Raw genomic sequence first — 6248 nt, 5'->3', positions numbered from 1 at the left:
ATCACATTTCCTGATTTCAGAACATATTACAAAGCTACACTATTCACAACAGTATGGGACTGGCATGAAGAGAACATGTAGACCGATGGAACAAAATAGAAAGCCCAGAAATAAATCTACACATATACAATCAAGTGATCTTTGACAAGGTTGCCAATAATACACAATGGGAAAATAATAATCTCTTCCACAAATGATGTTGGAGATCATAGAGAACCACATTTAAAAGAATGAATTTGGACCCTTTTCTTACACCATAAACAAAAATCAATTCAACGTGAAATAAAGATTTAAATGGGAGACCTGTAATTGTTAAACTCCTAAAACAAAACATAAAGTTTCACAACATCGGTTTTGGCAAGATTTCATAGCTATGACACCAAAATCATAGGCAACAAAAACAAAAATAAATAATTGGGACTACATCAAACTAAAAAGCTTCTGTACAGTAAAGAAAATAATCAACAGAGTGAAAAGGCAGCCTATAGAATAGTAGAAAGTATTTCCAAACAATATACCGATAAGGGGTTAACCTCCAAAATATATAAGAACTCTTACTACTAAATAGCAAAAAAACTACTAACCCAATAGAAAAATGGCCTAAGAACTTAAGTAGACAGTTCTCCAAAGATGTACAAATGGCCAACAAGTATATGAAAACATATACAACATCACAAATTATTAGGGAAATATAAATCAAAAGCACAATGAAATATCACCTTATACCTGTTAGAATGGCTGTTATCAAAAAAACAAAAGACAACAAATATGGTGAGACTGTGAAGAAAAGAAAACTCTTGCACACCATTGGCAGGAATACAAAATGTCTCAGCACTATGGAAAACAGTGTGGTGTACCTTCAAAAAATTCAAAGTAGAGCTACCATATGATCCAGCAATCCCACTTCTCATTATTTACCTGAAAGAGTAGAAATAAGGACATCAAAGTGGTATCAGCAGTCTCATGTTCATTGCAGCACTGTTCACAATAACCAATTGTGGAAATATCTAAATGGCCATAAACAGATTAGTGGATAAAGATGGTATATGCATGTAATGGAATGCTATTTAGTCTTTTAAAAAAGGAGGAAATTTTGCAATATGGAACAACGTGAATGAATCTTGAGGACATTATGAAATGTCCAGTCAAATGAAATAATCCAGTCACAGTGAGGCAAATATTGCATGATTATTGCATGATTGCATGATTCACTTATATGAGGTATCAAAAATATTCAAATTCATAGAATCAAAGAGTAGAATGGTGATGCCATGCACCGTAGGGAGGGGGAAATTGGAAGTTACCAATCAATGAGTATAAAGTTTCAGGTGAGCAAGAGGAATACATTCTAGGCATCTGCTGTACGGCATCGTTCCTATAGTAAACAACAATGTATTGTAATATCGTGTATTGACGCATATATGTGGAATCTAGAAAAATGGTATAGATCATCCTGTTTGCAAAGCAGAAATAATGACACAGACATAGAGAACAAATGTATGGATACCAAGGGAGAAAGGGAGGATGGGAGGAATTGGGAGATTGAGATTGACACATATACACTATTGATACTATGTATAAATTAGATAACAAAAGACTACATACCTATAGCACAGGGAACTCTACTTAAGGCACTGTGGTGAACTCAATGGGAAGGATGTTCAAAAGGGAGGGGATATAGGTATATGTATGGCTGATTCTTTTTTTTTTTTTTTTTTTGCGGTACGTGGGCCTCTCACTGCTGTGGCCTCTCCCGTTGCAGAGCACAGGCTCCGGACACGCAGGCTCAGTGGCCATGGCTCATGGGCCCAGCCGCTCTGCGGCATGTGGGATCCTCCCGGACCGGGGCACGAACCCGTGTCCCCTGCATCGGCAGGCGGACTCTCAACCACTGCGCCACCAGGGAAGCCCATGGCTGTTTCATTTTGCTGTACAATAGAAACTAACACAATGTTGTAAAGCAGCTATACTCCAATAAAAATTAATTTATAAAAAAAAAAAGATAAGCAGGAAATTTGGTTACTTCATACAAAAAAATTTTGAGGTTCAATTGTCCCTGGAACTAATTTTGGTTTCCTGATAATAACTGGATTTTCTTGGTCAGAGAAAAAGGAGCTGACTCTGAACTTTAGTCCTATTGCAAAGTAGCCTTACTCTACTTTTACTTTTAATTTCACTTATATTAATAGGAAATAAAGTCTCCGGTATTTTTCCAAAATGGATACCAGAATTTTACATTCATAAACAAGATAAAATTTAAATCTTATCATTTACAAAAATTAATCAGAGGGACTGAGATAGTTAGAGAAGGCAGGGGGAAAGAATTCTTGAGTCCTTGCCCAACTTGTCTCAATTCAGAGTTGAATATGTTCTCACATTCTGTTTATATAATGACTGGTCATTTTAGGATCTAAGCCTTTATTTCTGATAGTTTGGATAATACTCTAATTTTAGAGCAGACTTTAAATTGTCCAGTGACCTCTTATAAGAAATCAGATCCTATTTGCTGGCAAAGAAAGAGGAGTAATGGCCGTACCATTACTGTGAGGTGAGTGTAAATTCCCACTTCAGCCTCTCTGGATGCCTTGGATGGAGGGGTTCCTTGTTACTGCTGGGTGGGGGTGGGTCCCATTAGTCCTCCACTGATAACAACTTGTCTATAAAGGGTGGGAATGCCTAGTTACTTTGACCCATGTGCCCCCCCCCCCGACTCCAGTGGGAGATGATCTCCTTACTACCAGGTGGTGGTGGCGTTGCCTCTTCTGATAACATGCCAGTGAAGAGAGGAAGGCCAACTTGTTACTATGCAGTATTTATTTCTCCTTCATGTTGAAGAATAATTTCAGTAGATACAGAACTCTAATTTGTTGTTCCTTTTTCTTTCAAGATTTTAAATATTTCACTCCATTCTCCTCTTGCTTGTATGCTTTCAAGCAAGAAGAAAAGTCTAAAAAGTCTGATGTAATTCTTACCTAGTGCCTCTATGAGTAAGGCATTCTATCCCTCTGGCTCCTCTGGCTCCTTTCAAGATTTCCTCTTTGTCTTTGATTTTCTGCAATTTGAATACGATGTGCTTTTCAATTTGAGAAGTTTCTACTGACACACCTCCAAACTCACTGAGTCCTTCCCAACCATGTCCAGTCTATTGATGAACCCATCAGAGTCATTGTTCATTATGTCATCATGTTTTTGGTTTCTAGTATTTCCTTATGATTCTGAGAGTTTCCATTTCTCTCCTTATATTACTCATTTGTTCTTTCATTTCATTATCCTCTTTTTCCATTAGACCTGTTAACATGTTAATCATAGTTATTTTAAATTTCCTGTCTGACAATTCCAAAATTTCTGCCATGTCTGAGTCTGGTTCTGATACTTGATTCGTCTCTTTAGACTATGTTTTTTGCCTCATAATTTTTTCTTGAAAGCTGTCGTGATTTAATAGGTTTAAAGGAATTAAGGTAAATATGCCTTTAGTGTGAGGTTTTACATTATCTGTCTAGAGGTTAGGTTGTGTTTACCACTTGTTGTGGGTGTGGGGTCAGGAACTAAAATTTCCTTACTGTTTTTGTTTTTGTCTCCCTGTTGTCTTTTGGTTTCCCTAGAGAACTTTTCTACTACCATCTAAATGTGTATGTCTCCCCAAAATTCATACGTTGACAACCTAATGCTCAATGTGCTGGTGTTTGGAGGTTAGGCCTTTGGGAAGTGGTTAGTTCATGAATGCGGAACAATCATGAATGAGTTTAATGCCCTTATAATGAGGCCCAAGAGAACTCCCTTGCTATGGTAGTTATATTTTTAGTCTTCTGAGGAACTTTCATACTGTTTCCATAGGGGCTGCATCAATTCCCATTCCCACCAACAGGATACAAGTGTTCGAAAGCTATACTTTAAAAGTTTTTATCTTGCATTCACTTTAAAAACATTGTGACTGTGTAAATAATTCTGGTGGACATTTTTCATTCAATACTTTAGAGATGTTATTCCACTTTCTCCTAGCTTATATAATTTCTAGCAATGTTTGTTTCCAATCGTAGTTTTTGTTCCTCTGTATGTAATATTTCTATTTTTTCACCAGTTGTTTCAAGATTTTCTCTTTATGCTTGATTTCTATTGCTAGTCTGTGAGGTGCATAGCCATATTTATCTTATATTTGTTTTCCTTAGGGTTCTATGAGCTTTTGATCTGCCATTTTTTGTCTTTTATTAATTTTGGAAAATTCTGGGACATTTTCTCTTCAAACATTTTTTCTGCCTCTTTCTTTACTTCTACTTTATTTTTTTCAATTATGTGCACAATAAACCTCTTGGCATTGTCCTGTGAGGTGTCTTCAGCTATTGAACACTCAGTTATAATTTGTTTTCTCTTTATTTCTGTGTTTCCATGTGGTTAATTGTTATCAATCTATCTCAGTTTCTCTGATTCTTTCCACCAACTTGTCCACATCTTTTCTGTTAATTCCATTAAAATAAGTCTTAATCACTGATACTGTGCTTTAGTCTTATAGCATTTCCATTTAACTCTATTAATAGTGTCCATTCTTTGAAAAATTTTACATATGTTCATGTGTGTTATTCACCTTTCCACTAGATCCTTCAACATAATAATAATAGCAATTTCAAACGCCCTGTCTGATTGTTCTAACATTAGGTTTATCCCTGATTTTTGTTCTGTTCTTTGTCTTATCTCATTATAATGCATAGTTTTAACTAGTATGTATTTTTGTTTGTTTTGTTTTTTGCTTGACTCCATGTTTATTGTATGCTTGGCCTTTGTTTGAGCTGCTTAGAACTCTGGTCCATCCACAGCTGTGGTCTTTCACTAACATCTGAGTAGCAGGATGTGAAAATGAGACTCTTCCTCTCAGAGTTTTCACTAGACCCAAAGCTAAGTACACTAGGTGACAAATAAGCACAATTTCGAAAACAAGATGCTAGACCACTTTTTCTGGAGTTAAATTAATAGAAACTGAAAAACACTTCATTTCAGTTAAATCAAGTCTCAGTGACTGCCTTCAGTTTAGGAACCCATTTTAATCATTCTTCCTTTTCCAATATTATTGGATTTTTCCTGAAGCAATTACAACCATGGAAGCTGGAAGTGAGACTCCAAATGTATTCTACCCCTTTGTAAGTAATAATATACATCATGTTTCAGAGCCAAACATACCTAAGTGGCCTTACAGTCTTCATCTTGAAACACACGTCTTTATACCCTCATTGACAACAACAAAAAGTTAATGAAAACAGAAGACAGGAGATCAAGAGAGTCAGAAGAAGACCAAGAGTGATACAGAAAAAGAGAGAAATTTCTTGGATCCAGGTAACTGAGAAAGGATTAACTTTATCTGGCCTTAGGTCATGTGCTCAATCTCCCCCTAAATCAATCTCGGTGGCTCAGGAATTATGAGGTCATGCTAATTTTCCCAGCTTGGGTTTGTCTTGAATCTGCCAAGTTTCATCTCAAGATTCTAGAAAAATCTGTCCCCAATATTGTTGCATATACTTTTAGAATTATAACATGCTTTGCACCTTCAAGTATGGTATCATTCTATTTTACAGAATAAGCTTAGGGCAATCTGGCTAAGGATTATTATACTTTTCTAGCTGCTTTTGAAGCTAGATAAGTCTGCATATGGAATATGTGTCAAAGCACTTGCTCTTGGGGAGTCTTGGCCATAGAACTTTGAGACTACACTCTCCCTGTCCTTCCTTCCCCTCACTACAGTCTGAAATACAGATGTGGTAGTGAAACCCTGCTCCATAGGGTTAAAAACCTGTAACAGAAACTGGCGACTAACAAATTCTTGAGCTTATCTTACAGAACAGCAGATAAGGGAACAGATCGAAAATCCCTCCTCTTGTAATACAACAAAACTGGCTGAAACAAGGTGAAACCAATACGGCTGATCAGAGTCTGCACAGAATATACTTGCTTGTCCCATAGGTGAATTTTGTCATCACAGCCCCAAATTCTCCAACCTATTTCAAACCAAATCTCCCTGAATTTGCACAGGTATCCCATGAAGAAGCATGCAACTCAGATAAGCCTGCACAGAACTCCAATTACCTCACCTTTTCCCTACCTCCGATCACCTTTCCCCAAGGTCTAAGACCACCTTGCTTCTTTGTCCCCTAAGTATTCCAAACACCTCTCCTTCTGGGAGGCAGACCTGAGACTTGTTCTCCTGCCTCTTCACTGGGTTGCCTCACAAATAAAATTTTTCCCTGTTGCAAACCTCAGCGTCT

The 6248-nt window shown here is 37.0% G+C and overlaps 1 protein-coding gene across 1 annotated transcript in view; it reads left to right on the top strand.

Annotated features, from left to right (window-relative positions):
- LOC137218952 (guanylate-binding protein 7-like) overlaps positions 1 to 6248 on the top strand; it is a 34032-nt gene that overhangs the window by 14235 nt on the left and 13549 nt on the right. The window lies entirely within an intron of this gene.

Source organism: Pseudorca crassidens, chromosome 2 (assembly GCF_039906515.1).
Source record: "Pseudorca crassidens isolate mPseCra1 chromosome 2, mPseCra1.hap1, whole genome shotgun sequence".
NCBI lineage: Eukaryota > Metazoa > Chordata > Mammalia > Artiodactyla > Delphinidae > Pseudorca > Pseudorca crassidens.
Note: the sequence above shows the minus strand (reverse complement) of the source record. Positions and strands in the feature narration are given on the sequence as shown.